The 21,891-nt window shown below is 43.2% G+C and overlaps 1 protein-coding gene and 1 long non-coding RNA gene across 6 annotated transcripts in view; one reads left to right on the plus strand and one right to left on the minus strand.

The window, feature by feature from the left end:
- The window catches only part of RAB30 (RAB30, member RAS oncogene family), a 48,968-nt gene extending 43,201 nt beyond the window's left edge, over positions 1–5,767 (minus strand). Inside the window, exons 1-3 of one of the 5 annotated variants that reach the window (XM_027712480.2) lie at positions 5,202–5,767; positions 2,434–2,579; positions 1,936–1,972 (exon numbers count right to left, since the gene is read on the minus strand). The gene's annotated coding sequence lies outside the window, so the exon portion shown is untranslated. Of the gene's footprint in view, positions 1–437; positions 456–1,935; positions 1,973–2,433; positions 2,580–5,201 lie in introns of those variants that run through there. The other 4 variants (XM_027712481.2, XM_039378605.1, XM_027712484.2 and 1 more) reach the window with 4 other exon arrangements.
- A 664-nt stretch (positions 5,768–6,431) lies between these two features.
- Positions 6,432–11,397, plus strand: LOC113983405. Its single transcript, XR_003539074.2, has 2 exons — positions 6,432–8,254; positions 8,546–11,397. It is a non-coding gene; the product is annotated as an uncharacterized LOC113983405 (long non-coding RNA).
- Positions 11,398–21,891: the final 10,494 nt, after the last annotated feature.

Below are 21,891 nucleotides of genomic sequence, written 5' to 3' on the forward strand. Positions count from 1 at the left end.
CTGTAAATATTCAAGACATAGTTGGACAAGATGATCTTTTTAGGTTCCTTCCAACTAAAACTATCCTAACTACTTGATTACTCTGGAGAGGGATCCCATCCTTCCACAGCCAGGTAAGGGGGTGATCCCCCCTGCCAAAGCAATGAAAGCTCCTATTTTTGGATGTGAGGGGCTCTGTCCAAAATACTCCAGAAAGCACATGCAAATGATTGCTACTGTAGGATGCGAGACTCTCATACACAGATTAATTTTCCGCACTGTTCCCAACAAATTGGCATCAAGGCTCAGCACCAGCCTACAGGATGGTAGTTCCTTGACAATTCTCTTTTGCAAACAACAGCCTGGATTTATATGAAGAAATACTCCCACTTTAAATGCACACATGCTGCCCTTTGAGTAACTGGCTTTTTGCTTAATCAAAAAAGCAGTTTCAGTACCTTCATTGGAGAGGAGAAGCAGAACAGTGCAGCAGTGGGTTGGGCTGCCAGGGCCCTGCATGAAGTCCCTCCCTCCATGGACAGCATCTTTAGCAGGACAGACTTCTGTACACTTTGGCATCTCTAACACCTTTTTTCTTTTTTCCCTTTAAATTCAGCCTGCAGGATACACGCTTTTGAGAAACCATGTGCAAGTTCATCTTTTTTCATGCCAGCATAGCTTTTCCTCCACTTCCTCTTCTCTCTTTCCTTTTCTCATTACTCTTTTCAAGGTCTAAAGGAAAACACTATTCAGATACTTAAAGGTTACAGTTAACTTGTAGTTCAACAGAACCTAAAAGAAAGCATTTCTGCTAAAAGGAAAGAATATAAACAAGGTATCCTGTGATGTTTAAAAGGACAGAAGCAGATTTCCGTTAGACTTTACTGAAGATTTTCTCCTCTGTTTGTACAAGTATTCCCTAATTATCTCAGGAAACTAATAGCTAGGTTAGTTTAAATAGGTTTTAAATAGGTTTAAATTTTGCCTTAAGTATATTAGGGAAGAGTGCACACCTCTGCAGTGTAGCAAGAGGCAGTTACTCCAGGCGAGGCGAGATGACAAATAGCAATTGAGTCTCAAGCTGTTCACAACCTAAATATCCATCCTCAGCTCAAAGCAACAAAGGTCCCTAATTATTTTTATCTATGCAAGGTGAAATCAAATGACATTATTACACAAATCTCACTAATACCTTATGCAGGGACAATGTTTAATAGCACAGATTAGTTATGAAACTACTGTAATAGCAACAGACTTCAATGTGGTCTTGACTCTGTTTAAATCCTGACAATGATTTTAAGGGACAAGTTTATCCTTGTTGTGCCCTAATTATTTCAACATATTAGCATCTGAGGAATATTTGACTCACCTCACCCTGCCCCCCCCCCCCCCCCCCCCGCTTTAAATTCACAGTTTATGCACAGACCAACCAGAATTACATGGCAAACATGACAGATCACTTCTTTCCTACTCTAAGAGAGCCATTAAAACTAAAATGAGAATTTAGTTAGTTATTGACAGAATCACTCTGGGGGGGAGCAGGAAGCTAAATGGCTTGCTGCAAAATGAAATTGCGGAAACTAGAGAGTCAATCAAAACACTGCCTTAGGTCATCTCATCTGTCCTCCAGCCAAAGCAGGGTTGTTGCCGAGCATCTCTGCCCCAAGATCTCTCCAACTGAGCTGATGTTTTTGGTGTCAGAAACCTATTCATAATACAGGTGATGATTTTACTGTCTCCTAAATCTTCTGTTACAAAGTTAGACAAACATCCATACAAGCATCAACAGCTTTGTCACTGCAAGGTATGCCCCTCCTGTGCTACTTTCCACACTCCTGTCATGCCAGCCACATAGTTGCAATGAATCTCTTGAATTTTCACACTGCCTGGGTGGTTATTTGACAATATGCATGAACTAGCTCCTAGCACATTCCCCACTCCTCTTTCTGTACTCACCAAGAACAAGGCTTGCACTCAAACTGCTGATCCTGTCCTAAAAAAAAGATAATACGCTTTAAAATTAGAAAAGGAATTGATCTAGTTCCCAGGTACTATAATCTCTTTGTTGGCTACATTTTATGTAACCATAAGAAAATGCCAACAAATCTATCACTCCCACAACAAATCAGCTGCAGATACACCCATCTGGGACACACCACAAAACTTAGAGCAAGCACCTCAATTTGCCAGTTGATGGATGCCAGCTTGGCCATCCCACTGAGGACAAAACAAGAGCAGCTCCAGAGCTGAAACCAAGAGCTCTCTACAGCTTCAATCAGAGAGCCACAACACTGCAGCTCAAGCAGTGAGCAATACCGACCACCTGTAGCTGGGGCTGGGAAGACAGGAAGCACACAGCATAGATCTGCCAACAGAGAAAAGCTCTCTCACAGTAAGGTGACAAACAGAGGTCGTTTGCTTGCAGACACCCTTCTCCCACTGCCCCATTCTCACCTTCCCTCCCCATGCCTGTTTGGGACTGTTCAGTTCCTCCCCGAAGAGCCACCTTCAGCCATCCACCTCTTGCTTCAGGAACTTCAGCTGCCTTGCCAGATCCCAACTCCAGGCTACAGAAATCACTGTCCTCTCATAGCTCACCTCTGGAGCAAAGAAAAAAATTAAGCTTAAAAGTCAGCAAGTCTGGCCCAGCTCTGGCTCTTCCCAGTTCCCCTCATCTCATCAGTCTTTGGGTCCCTCTGTACATGAGGATGGGTGACACCCAACATCCCAGAGCAGCTTAAATCTCTTTCTGCAACAAGTTTTGGGCAATTTAATGCAGTGCATGGCAAATATGTGATGCTGATAAAACCAATTTGCAAAGATGCAACTTCTGGCTTTACTAAGAAGTCAATCATTGCCATCATACTCAGTTTCATTAAGAACAGGACTAAAATATAAGAAAACTCTACAGAGTATGACCATGAGACCACCTTGCCCTGAATCTCCCTTCAGAAAGTGGACACATTAGGGAAAGAGTAAAAGACTTGAGGAAATATTTAGTGCTGTCTTTCTGGGATATTCTCTTCAATTTCAGTAACTGGCATCTTGAGGATTTCTTGAATTACAGTAAACACGTTCATTGCATTTAGGTCTTTGCAGGACAAGAAAAAGGCCCCTTAGCTCATCTCTACTTTTTCACAGCAATCATTTATCTACGGAGTGATTTTCAGCTTTTGGTCTCTTTTTATGTGCTATATTTCAGTTGCTGCAAGGCAAAGTTTCACCTGAATAATAGTGTAGATTTCTGAGGTACATTTTTAATCCACCTCGTGTTATAGTATAATACAACTTTAAAATGCTAGCACACATTGTCACAAATCTTTCTAAATCCAACAAATGTAATAATTTTTGAAAAAAAACACCCCAAATGAGCATAAATAGCAATACATATTTGTAAAGATACATACATATGGAAAGATGAAAACAGAATATAAGATTGTATTACTTAAATACAAAATTCCAGGCCACGGGTTCCTTGCTTGTTCTCATCAATTTCTGTATCAGTATTTCCCAGAACAATTCCCAGTCTACACTTTCAAATTATCGCTTCATATCCAGTGCCTTCTATCCCAGGCTAACAAAATCACTGCTATAAAACTGCTCCTTTTACAGCCAAGATGGGAAACCCTCTATTAGATTATCCGTTCCCTCCCTTGTAAAATAAAGAGGAAAACACCATTCCAGGAAATAAAAATGTTTAAAAAAGACCAACCAAAGGCAACGCCTGCATGCGCTGTTGTTCTTCCCCTTTGAGTCAATAATAAAGAGGAAGGAAAAAAAAACCCACAGATAAAATAAATGCAAGGAGAAGATGTGGATGCAGCATGTTTATCTCACTTAAGGAGGGAAAGCTGTAAAATGCCATCCATTGCATACGGACACCCCAACACTGCCTCAGTGTTTACAAACACTTCAAGCAAATCAAACAGGGAGTTTCATTGTCCCCACTGCACTCATGTCACCCTCTCCCCAGCACTGCGATTCCAGGGAGAGCCCTGCCAGAGGACACACAGTGCCAGTTACACAAGAGAAGCGCAGAAGCAAATATGCAGCGGGGGGGGGGGGGAAATTAAAAATATCATCTCAGCTGCACACTCTCTTCCTACTCTCAGAACAGCCTCCAAGTGGGCTTTGGGGTGGATTAACTTTAAAGGGCACTGAGAAACGCTGACAGATTTGAGGCCAGCAGGACCCCTCTGTGTGCATACATTTCCCTGCCACCACTGCAAAATGGGATATCTGGGGTCCACCAGCAACTGCAGGAGTAATGTAGTAATAAAAGGGGATAAAACCTTCTGATGTTACATATTAACAAAAAAATATCCAGTATATTACTCTAATATCTTAGCATTGTTCAAGTAAAGATCTGAACTGCACCTCACAAACAGCAAGGAACAAGGAAAAAACCAAAAAGGCACAGTAAAACAAAGCTCTGCTGGACCACAGACTTTCTACAAAGTTTAAAATACAGTCATTTCTTATATATATGATAAAAGTAAAAAAGGTCAGAGTAGTAGTTTGGAAGTTGAAATATACCATCAGGCTGTCCAATCGACAATTTTTAAGACACAAACTCATTATGTGACTTGGAAAAGAAAGCTGGACCAATTGCAAACAGCCAGGATTGAGAGCCAGTTGGATTCAAATCTCCCCCATTTCCCTGAAAGAGGGGAGGCATAGAGGTGTCAAAACACTGAAGCCACACGATAGCACACACCAGCGCCCCCAAAACCATCCTAAAATGCACCCCGTACTTATTTTATCCTCAGGAGCCCCGGGTTTCTCAGACTTAGCAGGGCTTAGCGATAGCAATTCAAAATCCATCTTATTTTCCGCTGTTATCCAGTGCAAGAGACAAATAAGACAGGGCTCCCCGCCGGTGCCCCCGGTTCGGGACCGCGCAGCTTCGGGGTGCCCGGAGCATTCCGGAGTCGCGGGAGTTTCCCGGGGGCTGCCACCGGGCCCGAAAGGCGGCGAGGGGCACTCATCTCCCATGGATGACCCTATTTAGGGGGCTAGGGGTTTTTCCCCTTCCTTCTCCCCCGTTCCTCCTTTTCCAGCAGAGCCAGGGACAGACAGCGCAGCCCCGCTCGGCAGCGCTGCTCCCCGCTGGGGAACACACAGTGCGAGGAAGCGCATAGGGAGACAGGGGCCTGGCGGGGAGGGGGCAAAAGGAGAAGGAAAAACACACACAAAAAAGAGAAGAGGAGCGTAGAACTAACCTGGTTTGGGATTTTTCCTCCCTATCCACAAACATGAAACGAGGTGGGAGCCAGGAGCCGGTCACCGGCGACAGGAGAAGCGGCAGCCCGGGGCCGCCCCGCGGCGGGGATAGCGGGGCTGGGCGCGCTGCAGTCCCCGCACTCCCGTGGTAGGTGCTGCCCCCAGGGATGGGCGCACGGCAGCCCGCTCCCTCTGGGATAGGTGCTAGCCACCCACCCGGCGCAGGGCAGCTCTCCGGGATGGGCGCAGCGGGCTTAGGCGCAAGGCAGTCCCACTCGGGAATGGGTGCTCACTCCCCGAGCAGCGCAGCCCCTCGGGATGGTGCCGAGCCACCCTCGGGCCAGGATCCCCAGGACAGGAGCAGCGGGGCTCGGCTCAAATCAGCCCTCTCCGGGGACAAGGGCAGGGCCGCCCACGGTGCTGTGCAGGGCAACCCCCCCCCGAGCGGTGCAAGAGCAGGGCAGCGCGCCCCGGGCGGTGCAGGAGTAAGAGCAGGGCGGCCCCGGTCGGGAATGTAGCGGGAGCGGGTCCTCCCCGCCGTGTCCAGCGGAGGCGGCACCAGCGGAGCACAATGAGCGGCGACGCGCGGCGCGCCCCCGCGGCCCCGCTGGGCAATGACATCACCCCAGAGCCCGCCGGGGCGGGGCCACCGGCCGCCATGCCGCCTAGCCATTGGCTGGCGCCATCGGGGCACGGGGTCTTCTGGGTTTTGTAGTTTATCTGGAGGATCCATAGCACGGCCGCATACAGGGTGGGGACTCAATTTCCCGGCAGGCCCCGTGCCGCGCGGCCGCGGTGGGGAGCTGGAGGGGTGGGGAAGGAGGCTGTGGCGGCCGCCATGTTGATGGCGTGGGACGCTTTTGGCTCGGGAGGAGCGGCCGGGGAGCCGGGTTAAAATGTCGGAAAAGGGCGGAGGGTGGGAGCCAGCTCTTGGTTTGAGGGGCAAGCAAGAGCTTGTGTGCGAGGGGGTGAGGAAGAAGGGGAGGCTGTGGTTGAGGCTGAGGAGTGGCTGGAGGGGCGCGGTGGCGGGACCTGAAGGACATGGCTGGATGTCTCTCCGTGCCCGCCGGTTCTGGGTGGGGCAGCGCCTCTCTCCATGGCGGGAGAGAGGCGGGGTTAGGGGGTCTGTCCCGGGACTCGGCGAGGCCCGTACGCCCCGGTAGCGGGCCCTGTGCCGGGCGGGCTGCGGTGGGTGTGCGGCGGGAGCGGGCGGGGGTCGCGTTGAGGCTGCTGCGGGTCACGGCCGGGGGCGGTGCTGGGCGGGCAGGGGGAGGTTGCTCTGTGTGGCGCAGGAGCCGGGGCGGCTCCGGTGGCTCTCGGAGCTGTGCCCCTTGAGCTTTCCGGGGAGAGGGGTCCGTGCGGGGCTGTAGCAGCCGCGGCACTTGGCTGTGGGACTAAGTACGGGCTGGGGGTTAAAGAGTAGCGCTGGCCTTGGTGGGAGAGGTCGTCAAAAGGGAGTAGGCTGGGTCATGCCCTTGTCGCATACCAGGCTGCGTTGGCTGTTTTGAGGCTTTTTTTCAGGGTTGTAGCTTCTGTCTGATAATTGCACTAGTGGTGCTTGGTTGTCATAGACATAGGGCTTAGTGTGACCAGCAGGAGGAGCTTTGCTTCCTCCTAGAGGCAGCTGCCCTCAGTATGTCTGGAAAAGGGTAGGATTAGATTAGATATAAGGAAGACATTTTTTATTTCAAGGATGGTGATGCATAGAAACGGGCTGCCTGGAGAAGTTGTGGCTTCCTCATTCCAAAGCCAGGTTGGATGGGGCTCTGAGCAACCTGGTCTAGTGGAAGGTATCGCTGCCCACGGCAGGGGGGTTGCAACTAGGTGGTCCTTAACATCCCTTCCAACCCAAACCTATGACTCTGTGTCCATAGAGTCATATATCAGCCTTGAAAAAGCTGAGAGAATGGATTAGATGTTGTAAGGCATCTCAGCAGTTCACCTAACTTGCTTGCCCATTATCTTTGCTGTGCTTGCTGTCTGATGTTGGTGTGGCTTAGCCAGATGACTGGGTGCTGTCTTAGTTTCAGCATACCTCTGGCTGGCATCTAGGAGGTAGGCTAGAATTTTGACCAGCGGGGTTTAGACTTTATTGTACTGAACGTCATCCCTGCTTTTGCTAGGCTTTTGTGTTGGGGATTGGGAAATGATCTGCTTACCAAAAGAGAGAGTAATCAAAGCTCTCTTAGGCTTAAGGGGACTGAAGTTCCCTGAAACAATGTATAGAAGACTTTTAATGTAAAGTCGAAGGGAGGATGCTCAAGGTATTGCATGGCTTGTGAAATAATACCCTTTCTAGCTACAAGTGATTCCTGTGAAATAAAGCACTTTATTATCTCAAGAAGGTACTCAATTGAAAGGAGTTGTGAAGAGTTTTACAGGCTTGCTTGATGTGTTAGCTAAAGTCCAGTAGTGGTACAGCTCAGGACAGATGGGGCTGTGGGGTTTATTTCATACTTTGGCTCCTCTCTGAGGTAAGTAGGATGTATTTGCTCAGGATATTGCCTCACAATAACTACACAGATAGTGTGTTTCCCCCAGGAGACACTCGAGGGGGAAAGGGAGGATGTCATGAGATGTTCTGTGATGCATTTGCTTCCTCTGAACATTGCAGCCTTTCAAAATCTGCTGGTATTACAGCAATGTGTGCCATTCTTCTGTGGCTTTATATGCAGCTCTCTTCAGCTAAAGAATCAGAACCAGTTGCTTGCCATCCAGTAAAAAGTCTAGTGTACTATAAGTGCTTCTCCTCATGTCCAAGTTGTCCCATTTTGCCATATTCATGAGTAAAGAAAAAGAGAGGGTGGAATGCTCTCTTGCTACTGTACCTTTCATTAATAGTTCCATACATCTGAAGAATTCTGGATTACAAGTACAGCCCTTTTTATTTCTTTTCTACTTCTTTTTCCTCTCTTTGCAGATACCTTTAGATTAGGTGAACTGTGGGTGAAATAAAGGGGCAGTGGCATGATGACTTCACAGTTACAACAGTGTTCCACAGTAGACTTTAGCCCTATGCTTTTATCTGCACAGCTGATACCTGGTACTGATGGTAAGTATTGCAGTGGAATTCTAGGGTAGGCTCGATTGTCTTTTCTATAACTGGCAGCAGAAGCGTATGTGAAATCTGCAACCAGGATGATCTGCTGGTCTAATGACAGTATGTTTTGTTACTTAAACTGGTTTAGAAACAATTGGTTTTAAACCACCTGCAGTGGTTTCCCTCTCTCCCTCCGCATCCCACTGGAGTCAGTGCTGCTGCTCTGAGAAGTGCACCTCACTTTGCAGATAGTTTTTCTTCATTGTTTTTACCATTGTTTATACCTTATTTCTTTATCTGTAGATGCCCTGATGTCTCAGCAGAGAGTTCCTATAGCATATCAAAATGTAGGAAAAAGGAAATGACTTCAGAAACTACCCAAGTGAATGCCTGATACAAGAGACAAGTAAAACAGTTTTCTCTGTGTGTGTGGTTCACTTCAATCAGTTTGGGGTTGTCTGATACTTGTCAGTGTATGGATTTTACTCATTGATGACAACTTGTTAGAACTGTTAATGACAAAACCTGTTTTCTATGTGTCAAACTCGGATAGTATGTCCACCTGAAAGCACTAATGCACAAGTCTCTCCTGACCGAACAGATCTTAGTTGCAAGATCCACAAGAAGCTTACAGTCCTATTGCAGAAATAAGCATTTTCTTGGTGTTTCATATAAAAATATGCAAGGTGGTGATAGAATTGAAAGCTTGCCTTTGGCTTTTCTTAAACACAAAGGTATGCTCTACTTTAATGCTGTTAGTGGAAACTTACTCTGGTGTGTGTCTGGTCCTCAGCCTATGAAGCTGATATGTTTGTCTGTACTTGAACTACTATGCTGACATCCTACACTGCAAAAACTATGGATTTTCTTTGCTACTGAAGTGATTTTTGTCACTGTGGACTCAGGTAAGCAACCACCCAGTTTCCTGGAGACCTGGAGAAAGAGTTGGAAGATCCTGCAGGAGATGTGAGGAAGATAAGGATAATTAGGAATGTGTGATGACTTAAAGAAGAAATTGCTTAATCAAAGTTTAATTTAAGTTCATATGTAGAAACCTGTCTTTGTGTCTCAGCTTTCATTCTGACAAGTTTCCTCTAAATGAAAATGTAGAGGATTTGGATGCTCTACATTGAGCAGTCACTGGATACTGTGCTACATCAGCTCTGCAGTCCGCATGACATACACAGATTTCAAGATGAAGTGTACAAATAGATTATTACATAATTTTTAAGCTGTCCGGTGTTATAATGCCACAGTGTCAACATCCATGGCAGTGCAGCACAGAGAACTGTCAGGAGTTGTCTTGGTTCTTGCAAACTCACTGTCAGGCCTAACATAATTCCTGGTATGCACATTAGCATTAGTGGAATATAGTTTGTAAGGATTATTGATACCTTACAAGAGTACCTCTATGCTACTCTTGGAATGTGAGTTGTGTTTTAAAATCCAATTTTCTTAACTATCCCAGCTGTAAAACTTGGTTGTCTACAGTCCCAACTGCTTATTTCAAAGCCTCTGGTGGAAGGGTGTTAACTCTTTCACATCAAAGTTACTGCTCAGATGATGGAGGATGAAGAAGCTGCAATGAAGTTTGGTTGGTTGGTTGGTTGCAATTGTCTCCCATGGAGCTGTTTCCCAAAAAGTTATGGAGCTGCAAAATGAAAGGTGAGAGGGTGAATTTAGCTGGGTAGAATAGGTAAGTATTTCTATATCATGTTACTGTTTCCAAGTATATTAATCATAGCACAGAAGAATACATTGTGTTGTCTTGGTTCTTTGACAGGGAGAGCTTGGAAAAACAGGAAAGAGTTTAAATGTTTTCAATGAAATTGTGGGGAGGAAGCTGTTAAACCAGTATCTGGAAGAGCCTAGTATTCCTGCATGGCAAAAGGAGTCTGTAAAGCTGCTCTGGAAATAATTCTAGTGACTAATTATGAAGTGTAACCTTTTTTTTTTGTGTGTCTTTCAGCACAAGAAGAGTGCTCTAAGAGCAGTCAAGAACCTTTTCAGTTAGCGTGAACATGTTCTTCAACCAAAACGTGGCAGCAGTTCAATAGCAGTTACACAACAGGAAAGGGTGTGCAGGCTACTGCAAGTCCCTGGTTTCATAAGATCTGGTATCTGAAAGAACTCACTAGAGAGAAGAATGTGTTTTTTTCCACAACTTCTGTCTTGAGTTGAAAAGAGAGCTAATACTGCAACAGGAGATTGATTTTATGTAGATACTGGAGATGGTCATCACAATTTGCAGGACTTCAAAATGTTAGGACACTGAAAAACTGCAGGTAGTTTGAGTACAAGAGACTCCAGGGCTCCAGCTGTGGGAAGTTCCCTCTTCAGAAGGCACACTAACAGTGGGGAAAACTTCCTAAACACAAGGAGACTCAAAACGTTCTGTGGCTGTCTCTTAGCTACACATGGATATATCTCTTAGGGTGGGATGGTGTGACATGACCGCTGAAGACCATAGGGCTGTAAGCAGACCACATTTCTCTTACGAGCATGTGTGCCACTAACCAGTTCAGAAGCACCCCAAAAGCTTCAGGTTTTGTCACATAATAGTATTTCCTGGAACAATAGCTTTTCTTTGTCCACCTCACTCCTGCAAAGCCAGCTGGCTCATGGCAGCACTGCGGTGAAGATATGCCTTCCACACCCACGAGTTGCTGAAGACTTGCATAGAAAATGACTCAGACAGGCTCCAGAGCTGAGCATAAATATTTTGGCTCACACTGTTGTAGCTTTAAGATACACGAGTGCTTCCATGTGGAACCAGAAACACTCAGGCTGCGTGTTTAGATGTACTTTGTGTTTGCACTGCCCTCTGCAGCACAAAGCTCGATCAAGCCCTGTATTGCATAAAGCAGGTGGAGGTATCGTGCTGAGACTGTGCTTGGGGTGGACCTCACTCAGTTGCCACTGATCATGGAAAGGTCTATTTTTGTTGTGTAGGGGTAAACCTGAGTTGGTAACCGATACTGCTCAGCTGATGTGTGTCTGTGCCAGGCGAGCAGTCCATGAGCTGACAAATCTTTGACCATGGTACTAGCTCTTAATACTTTCAAAATAATAAAAAAGGGGGGGGGCGAGGGGCAGCAGAGGATTTTTTTAAGGGTCACATAAGTTCTACTGAAATTAAAAGCTCACTAAAAATATCTTTGTGGAAAGAATACATTTTAGGAAATGATGATTCCTGTGACGAGAGCAATGTGAGCCTTTAGTTATGGCAAGCCTCCAGTGCTGTTCCTTGTCCCTGTTTTTGTGAGGTGTGGGTGAAAAGTGAACACAGGGAGAGTGAAAGCCATAACCAGAGGTTAAAATTTAATTTTAGCAACCATAGTTTTAAGTCAAATGATGCACCATTATTTATTTTCTTAGAAAATCCTGCAACTAAATTGATAGGCTGGAGTCTCTCATTATGCGTGCAAGTGTTCTCAGGTTCTCCAGCTATTTGGGTGCAGTGGTGCAAAATTTTATGTTGCTTCCTGTATGATTCAGCTTAAAATACTAGCTTAGGCAGGTGAGTACCTAAACAACAGTACTGCAGTCAGAGCACTCCTTAGTGCACACAAACCATTTCCTTTGGGTAAGTAATGCCGCGCTGTGAAAAAGCACACAACTTCTGGGACAGCAGCATTTGATAGCGTCTATACCAGAATTCCCTGGGTTTGCTCTTTTCCTTGGTCTCTTTACCCAGACTTTTAGCTTTTCTGTACATTATCACTACCTGACTCTTTTCTACCACCTCATTATTTTTGGGGGGGTTTTTTGCTATTTCTTTTCCAAGTGCCTCTTCCTGAAAAACTGGCTACCACAGTGAGTACCACAGTTCCTGGACAAGTTTCCGCTCACATGGTTTCACTTGCTTTATTTTGTTATTTACATACAAAGTCCTAAGGATATAATTTAGTGGACCGCTAGTGAGTAGCTAACATTCATGTCTTGACTGCAGTCTGCATAGGTCAGGTTTACACAAGCCTCCTTCTTCATGAATTCACTTCCTGTAAGCAGGACTAGTGATAGCTCAATGTAGTTGAGACGAATCCCAGCATGAACAGAGAGCTGGAGTAAGATGTGGGGTTTTTTTCCTTACCAAGAGTACCAATATATTTTCCTCTTATGGAACTAATTCTTACATGCGGGGAGTTGTATGTTACCCCTGCACACATAGCCAAATATAATTTTATATTTAATGGCAGAGTAGGTCTGCAAAAGAGAGAATTAGGTATTAAAATGTTCCACGTATAATAGATGAAAAGCTAATCCCAGTTTCCTCCTGCTACCAATGAAATTGGCTGCTCTGCCATAAACTCTTGCTATGCTAATATGATTTACTGCTCCACTGTGATAATGGTGAATGTTGCTCTCTGGTGAGGACAATGTGGTGGCAGCTGTTTCAGAGTGATGAGCAGCGGCTTCGCTGTACATGCTCTGCTTTAGCGGATGTCAGCTAAAACAGCAGTTGCATCCCCCAAGAGTTAGATTGTTGCTGTTGTTAACCTTTGTAGAGAAACACGCGAAGTACAGGCAGGTGCAGTCCTCAGGTGAATTGGCAAGAGGGTGTTGCACAGCCAAGTGGGTACTGTGTCTCACCAGGGAGGAATGGCAGGGATGAGCTTTACTAGCTCATATCACTGAGGTCCATTTGGCCTCTTTCAAATTCCTGCCCACTGAAAGCTCCTCTGACCTCCAGGGTAGATTGTGACTGGAGTAACTGCTTTCTCAGTGCTGCGTCCTGGAAAAAAGGAGGTGATGAAATGGAGTTTTAGTAGGCCCAATGAAAATAAATGGATTTTCTTTTCATTATAAATAATACATTTATACAGTAATTTATAAATATTTTTGTAGTGTAAATACATTTATAAATACATATCTGGAAATTGTGCATATATGTATATAAAAGGTATATATTTAAATATATTTGTATACATTATTGTATAATAATTAATAATTTAACACTTCATAAAATACAAATGAGTCAGTTGGGAGAATCATGGAAAAGTAGAGTAGTTTTGTCTTGCTGACAGACTCCTGGGATAGAGAAGCTGTTTCCTCTTGAGCACAAATCAAACATGAAACAACAAATACAGTTTGTGTTAATTATTTTATTAAAATGTCCAATCACATCTGTCTTTTAAACTCTCATCCTTGAGAAGGTTGTTTGGTTGTGGATTAACCTTGTCATGAGTATTGAGGCATGTGACATGCTTGGCTATGGAACCAGGTATGTGTGGGGTCTCACAAGTTTCTGTCAACACTTGAGTGTTGTGGCTCTCTGAGATGGATAACATTGCTGCCATTCAGAGTGGTGTTGCAGCTTCATTTGCACGGGTTTGATGGTATCTCGGGTATCCCAGCCCTTTGGTATAGGCAGTTCTCCATTATCTGAAGGTAAGTTTAGGTACAAATCACTTCAGCCAAGATGCTGGGTTTGGAAGATACTGGGTTAGGAAGGTGCCTGCTTCATTCTGTGGTATGAGTACCACTCTTGGGTACTGTCGATGTACCAGTCTTATTCCCCCCAAAGGAAATGTGCTCCCTGAGCTTTCCCTCTGCTATGGTAGTGCTTTTATGTGTGCAGTCTCCAGGTAACGTTCACCTCTGTGCAATGCAAAGGGATGGCTACTCCAGTCTTCCCTGAATTTACTGCTCTGCAGTCAGTCACATAGCAGGAAAAGCAAAGCATTATTTTGTTCATGTCCACCATTGACAAATGGCATTTGGTTTTTGTCATCATTTTGTTTCTATCTAGGTGTGTGCCAACACACAGGTTTTCCATGCTTCCATTTTTTTTCTTTTTTCCATCTCCTTGTCACCCACACATAGTACATCACACTCAGTATTTAGTGTGAGAAGCCCTAGGATAATTATCATTTGTTAACTGTGAAGGTGGTGGTTCTGATGGCTGCAGAATTCCAGCTATTGCATCCCATCATTATTAAGAAGAAAAAAGAAAGCTTGGAGGAAAGAGCCCTGCTTTCCTTCTTGAATCTTGGGGCGGTGGGGGGAAGGAGAGGGGACAGATTAATAACACTTTAAAAGTGGACAAAAAGTGCTTTTCCTGTGCTGAGTTTCATATTTTTAACCTTTGCATTTTGAAATTTCAGAGTAGCACTTTTCGTTTCCTAAACTGATGACACCTGAGGAAAAACAGATCTTTACAGCCAATTGCCTCAAATACTGCAAAGACATAAGTGACATTTTGCACATGCCCTGTAAGTGCAGACCCAGTGTATTGCTGGGAACCAACCTGTCACAGTTAAAATACAATAATGCAAAAAGCCATCGGCAGGCTGAGCAAACCCAGCCCTTCTTACATGTTACTTCTACAGTGTTCTGTCTAAAAACTACTATCCTTTGGAAAACTAGCTGACACATTTTAACGAGGAGAATCAAAGTGCCTCTGTAGGGTTCCCCTCATTTTAATACATTCATAATCATAGAAAGATTATATTGGAAGCCATCTGTAGATAAATGTAACTTCCTGAGACAGCTTAAACTACTGAGCCATTTTCATATAGCCCATTTGTGACATCATCAGATATGTTCACATTTCTGAGGCCAAAATAAAAGGTGGCTTTGTGTTAGTTATTTAGAAGACACTAAAAATCATAAAAGGAGCCCTGAATTTAGATAAAGTGAGTGCATGCAGGTGGTTACACAAGTCAGTATTCAGGCAGTGTTTGTGGTTTCTTAGCTCACCAGTTTTATCTACAGAGCAGCAAAGAGAACATGGATTGTGTTAGCAATCTTCTCCCATGTGGCAGACACTCGTAGGCCATGGCTGTAAGTTGGAACCTGGGCTGGATGCAGCTGTGAGAGGACTGAGGGAATGGCAGAACCCATAACACTAATGGGCACAGAGAGGGTGTCCCTCGACCTTCTATCTCCCGAGCTCCCCACCAGTCGCGTCGCACCTCTGAAGTCTTCAGTGTAGCCAAATACTATGTGGCGCTGCAAAATGCACGTCAGAGATGTGGATCTCTGCTGGTTCTGACACTGGAGAGGCAGCTGTTGGCAGACTGTACCGGTGAGTCTCTGCCAGCAGAGGGTGGTTTTAAGACCGTTTATGTATTGCTTTAATGTTTAAACACTGTATGGGCTGAATATTGAGCATGATGACCTTACTGCTTCCTTTGTTTCTTAATACTTCATCTTTAGTAATTGTAAGAAGAATCTAGAAAAGATTTTTTTCATTTTTTCTGTTGTTTTTGTTTGTTTGTGTTTTTTCCTCTGGCATCATTCTTCCAGGTAAGAATAACCAAAAATAACTAAATTTAGGAAGACAGGTTTGAAATAATGTTGGTGATGATTTAGAACTACTTTAGCCTAGGACCAAAGTACTTGAAATAAATAATCGAATAAGTTGTCGGTGTTCTAGCATTTATTAGGGATTGAAACATAAGCCACTAACAGTGAATGGAAGTCATCTCGCTGAACTTCAGATACCCAGCAGGTGCCTCGTCTCAGCGTGGGCTTTCCTTGCACTCTGCGGAGAGGACTGCACACATATCAAGGTTGATTTCAACACCTCTTATGCTAATTCAAGAGTCTTAAGTTTACAGAACACAAGCTAGCAGAAGCCTGATCCCAAACAGCGTTTGTGCCTGTATTATTATCATGTGGAGTCACACTATGCATGACAGTTAATGACTAGATAGTTAATTATAGGAGTAACTTATACAGGAACGGGCTCAATTCTTGCGCCTGCATTGCAGGGAGGCAAATTTGTCTCTTGAGATGTCTTTTCCTTTCTGTTGACTACAGAGGGAGCAGAGGTTAGAACAGCTCAACATTAGACATCTGACCTACACATCTAGCTGAGGTACATCTCACCCGCTGTGCCTGCAGGCTGCTGCTACTACCATTGGGTAATACTCTGCCTCCTCTTTGAAGGTCTGTACACACTTAATAGATTTTATGGATCTGATTTCACATCCAAGGGAATAAAGTGTGACAGTTAAAGCCATGTAACTAGTAGATAGTCATTAACTTTTCTGAAATCAGTAGAATTCCCCATGGGACCAATTGCACATGTATAAGTAGTTCAGACTGTCGTTGACTGGAGACCTGTTGGGAAGCTGTACATAATAAAAGGTAGTAGTAAATGATAATGGAAAATGCATCATGTTCTAATATATAGTGATTTATATTCTGAATTAGATGTTCTGTTGAGAATTTTCCTACACATTTTTAAGTAGTTTTAAAAGGTTTGAACAAAAATTCAACAATTTCTGTCCTTGATTTCCATTTATTTACCACTTGGAAATTATTTTCAAAATGGAATTTCTATCTAAAGGTCTTTAATTAAAAAAAAAAATCTGAGTACCAGCAATCTTCTGAACTGTTTTGAACTACTGCAGAAGTATAGCGCAGATGAGGCCTTAGTATTTCCTAGAGTAGGTAAAATTCCTCTCTGTTTGCAGAAATAGAGCAACCTAGTGACTAACTCCAGCAAAAGATCAGAGAGGCATCTTCCCACTGGCTACAAACTGCAGATAACCTCTTGTTTTCCCTTCCACAAAACACAGGCAATATCAAACATTAATAGGATTCACATCTTCCTCATCTGCAGGGATTAAGCTTTATGAACGTGTTTCCAAAGCCACATGCAAGAAGTGCGTTTGATGTATTTAAAGACAGAGAAATTCCTCAACAATTATTAAGGGATTAGAGGAAAAGGTTCAGGAGGATAAAAGAAGGTTATTGCAAACACAAGGGTGTATGCATGACACCATCATACTCTGTGGCTCTTCCAGAAGTTTCCAGTCTACAACAGACTGTAGAGAGCCTTTTGCAAGATTTAATGTGCCCAGTACTTGTGCTCTGCTTAAGGTTAATAACATGGAAAATCTTATGATTCCTTGCTGTAATGACCTGTTTGTATACAGATAGGCTTTCAACTTATGGAAATGCCCCATGGTTTATGAAATAGCCTCTTCCTGTTTGCAATGATGCAGTGCAATATTAAGTCATCTCTAACCTTTTACCCTTCCCTGTACAAGCTCTTTGTTGTTTGCGACCTGGCCCTTGAGATTTGGACTGATGGTGCCAGAAGCAGTTTTTACTTGAACTAGTCCCAGTTTTACCAGCTTTGGATGAATTATTGCACTTTCCTAGGAAAAAGGTTTGATCTACATCACTGCTGATTTGAATTGTAACAAATTGCTAAAAAATTACCTGTGTGTAGTTTGGGTTGAAATAATGAATTCTTGATTTTAGGGATTAATTGCATTTCCTATATGCACCAAACTCTCCTTCCATAGAGTAATGAGTCCAGGGACCAAGAAGTTCTGGATGCAGATGGAAAGTACATACTGCAGTGTTCCACCAGATTATATTTTCCTGTCTTTTGGAGAAAGCCCCTAATGCCAGTGAAATCTCAGCAATATGACACCTGACCCTTCAAGGGATGAAATAGAGTAAGTGAAAACATAAGACCTTTCATCAGGTTTGCACAGTTGGGTATTTTATCTTTTCTCTACAGCATATAGCAGGGGCTTAGGTAAAGCAGGCTGGATGGTCTTTCTAATTCATGGGTGGTTAGTTTATTTTGACTCTGAAAACATATCTTGGCTGAAGAGCTGCATTTCTAATGGCTGTGCAGTGTGCTGGGTGTCCTGCCAAATAGCTGGGGACTGCAGCACTATGTTGTTAATTCCTTTCTGCCAGTGAGACATTCCTGTTCATCTCTTGGACAGTGTCATAAGTCACTTATTGGTCTTGCCTGTTGCTGGACACAGCTGATATGGTGTGAACTCAGGCATAGTGTGTATGCGAGTAGCCATCGTGCCGTCCTAGAACCAACTCAATTTAGCTATTATCCTATAAAGAAAGATAAAAGAACATTGAACAAGCCAAATTACATTGGTGGGGTAAAAGCTTTGAAATGCAATGACTTTAGATATTGACAACTGACAGTTGCTTCATCAAGGCACAGAATTTTTCAAAGTATTTGACAAGGAAAATACAGATGCAACATGATGAATTTTCTTGTGGAACATTTTAATGGATATGCTCAGCTTTCCCAGTGGGATCTTACTTTCTTAGAGCAGAGATTAGTCACCATTTACTTGATTTGTCTGAACTTTCTGCCAAAATCAACAAGGAATGAATTGACAGGACGGACTTTAGAAACAAGGACGTTGTGACATGTTTGAAGAGAACGCATGCTCAGAGGAGGGTCTAATTCTGTTTCAAAAGCAGCTTCTTATCAGCAAAACAAGCTCTGCTCTTTCCTGTGTGTGTCTTGTCTCTGCCTTGCAGCAATGCTGAGAAGATGTTTCATCTTGTGGGAAGCCAAGGGAAAGCGATTTACTAAAGGCAGAACAACTTTGCACATGCTATTGCAACTCCAGTCATTCTATTGAATTCAGCTAAGACAAGCACTAAAACCAGCTGTGACTGAAAGGATTTGAAGTCTTTGCAGTTACTACAGGGTCTGTTCTTCTCCTGAATGAACACATCCTGCAGCTTCTATGACAAAGGGAAGAAGTACATACTGTACAGCACAGGAAAATACTACCCTGCTCTGTGGTCATGGGTGACATGGGGGAAGACAGGTCAGTCTCCCAACGCAAGTCAATAGGGCAAAACTTCAGTCATTGAAAAATGCCATTTTTTAATACACAAAAATCAAACTTTGCAACAGAGATGTGAGGCAGTGCACAGAGCAGTTGTATCTTTCAGAAATCTAACTGAACACAAGTAGCCAGGAGTCCATGTACTAACTTAAAGCAGCAATGATACCACTTCTCTCTCCATTCTTCTCCTTGCTCTTCCCAGAAACACTGCAACCAAAACTGACAGCACACCACATCTTCCCAAGCCTCAATATTCACTCACACATAGAGGAGAACATGGGAGGCTTTTTAAAATCCCCCTGACAACTGGTACAAGAAAACTGTTTAACTATTAGTGGAATGTCCTCTCATAAAATGCCAAACAGTCTTGTGTTTTTCAGGTCAAAAGCTAACAAGATGAACTGTGAGCTCTTATTACTTTTCTGTTCATCCACAGTAAAAATATAGAGTGCTTTAAAAATGTTGAGAACATGACAGTGATTGACAAGAAAAGAAGGCATGTAAGGAGATACTGTGCAGAAGAAATTTTAATTATTTTAATCATTTTTGTAAAACAAAATTCATACTGATAGAGGTTCTTGCATTTGCAGTGTCAGCCACGAGCCAGGGCTGTTTTCTCAACCAAGACACTTACACACTCTGCCTTGCACCCTTATGAAAGAACACCTAATTTGGTAAAATCCCAGAGTGACTTTAAGGAGAAAGAGCCTAACAAATTAAACAGCTGCTTGAACCACTTATGTTTTAATTTTTTCTCAGTGAAAGCATGTCTTAATTTTAGTGTGTCCAGTGCATGTGTGAAGCTGTTTCCATAATTTTTATTATTGGAGTTCATATGAGTTTTATAATAGCTGGTAGCTGATTTCTAATCTCACATAAAGTAACAATGACACACAGAGAGCGGTAGTTGTAATCACATTAAGTGTGTCAATAAGAAATTAGCAAAATTGTAAAGAAATTTTAACTGACAGCATGAGTGAAAGTTGATCTAGACCTTGGGTAGTGGGTTATGGTCTGATACTAAGGGCCCTAGTATTGGATTTATTGTATCATTAAGCCATGGTCAGAGAGGAGGAGAGTGAACTGTCTTTTACAGTTTTTAAAAACGAAAGCATTCTGCCACTGCTACATTCCTCAGTGAAAAAGCCAGTGCTATATGAAAATTGCTGTTGGAGATGATTCAACCATCATCTGTCTACATGTTAAATCTTCAAAATACCCTGTGTAACTGCATAGAGATGGCAAAGAACAACATAAAACATGTACTAATGTGGAGATTTAAAGATATCACACAAGCATTTGTTTAACTGCATTTGTTGAACTGAGTGTGGGTACAGTTCTTGTCTGCTTGGATCATTTAGCTGGCCAAAGACCAAAATTAATATTCCACAGCCACCTATGCCCAGTAATGACAGAGTCCTCCAGTGACATGTTAACTGTGTCAATGAAATATTAGCTAAATAGTAGCTGGGTTTTTCAGGTTATAAGAAAACTAGACCTTCATTTAATTCCAAGATAAGCTTAAAAAAAATTACTTTTTTCATTATGTGATGTGGTTATCTGCTGTGGTAACTTGGTGACCAGATAATCTGAATCTGCTAATTTATTGATTTAACTGAAAATGGAGCCGAAATCATATAAAATATAGAAAATTGCTTTGTTTTTAATCAGTCTGGTGAAATTTTAAGTAAATTAGGCAAATGTGCTTTGTGAGATTCATGCGTGTGCATTCACCCTTCTTATGCAACCCACACATGGGACACAAGATGTATTTAATTCAGCAGACCACAACCTGGGTCACAATCTGTGAGGGCATACAGCTCTGGGGTGAAATCACCAGCCTCTTGCATCCATCTCCAAAGTGACTGCCTACACCCCGTACATTACACAGGCTCTAGCATCCCCAATAAAGTGACCACAATAGATACTTATCTTCCAATACTGAGAATGTAGCTGTTTATAGATCACAAATATGCTTATGTGCTATGGATTTGCTAGCATGCCTTCATTTACCTGCGTAAGTCAACACAAGACACAAAATTGCCAAATATATTCACCTCTAATGAACATCTACCTAGACACACAGCAGGTCTGAAACAGGACAAAGGAAGCAATTACAGAGCATCCAACCAACTGCTAGAGGGCAAAGCAGCTGCAGCTATAGGGCCTCCTGCAACTTGGAGGGGTAGTGCCTGCTCTCTTCATGTTTACTATCTATTCTGTCCCCTGGAACATGGTTTATAATAAAACATACAGGGTGTTGTTTTGGTGCCAGGGAAGATGCTGCCTCTGTCTTGAAGATGCTGCAGCCATGGCTGGACCCTTGGAAAGGGTGCAACATACTTTTCTTTGGTGCAGTTAAGCATCATGAGTTGGGTGAAACATCTTAAAGATAGGATGGGACAGAGAGAAGCATTTGAAAGAAAGAACCTGCCCTGCAAGGAGTTAATTTAGAAACTTTCTGTTCTGCCTAACTTGAAGTGTTCTCTATAGTTGGGGGTTTTTTGGTGTTTTTTGTTTATTTTAAGTATTCCTTTATGTTTAACAAAATCTGATTTCTGAAGTTAAGAGCTTTGTGTTTTGCAACAATTGTTTCGAGGGAAAACTGAAAGTAAGTCCACCTCAAAGATCTGCTGACTCAGCTGTTAATATAATTAAAAATGTTTATTACCTCTGAAATGAGGATGTGCCTGCCTTTAGGTGTCTTGCAGGATTATAATGTGAATTCCTTAGTTAATTGCTGAAGACGCTGTTCCTCTGCCCTATGCTTAGTGCACTGATTTGCACGCTTACAAGACAAAAGCAAATTGCAGAACAGAGAGATTTGAATGTAAACCCATTGCTAAACATTGACCTGGAAGCATCAAGTTGTTCTTCTGATCTTTCACATTTACAGAAGGTGAGTACAGAGGTAAGGAGCAATAAAAGGGCAAGGCAAATGAGAAGGACTCTAAAGCACCTCAGCAGAGCTAACCTGTTGGGCTAATTAGTCACTGTGATTTTCACCCTTTTAAATGCTTGTGTCTTTGCACAATTTGCAGCATGGAGCCCTTTCTAACAGATGCA

The sequence above is a fragment of the Pipra filicauda genome, unplaced genomic scaffold (genome assembly GCF_003945595.2).
Source record: "Pipra filicauda isolate LSUMZ 115617 unplaced genomic scaffold, ASM394559v2 scaffold141_size4267151_pilon, whole genome shotgun sequence".
Taxonomy (NCBI): domain Eukaryota; kingdom Metazoa; phylum Chordata; class Aves; order Passeriformes; family Pipridae; genus Pipra; species Pipra filicauda.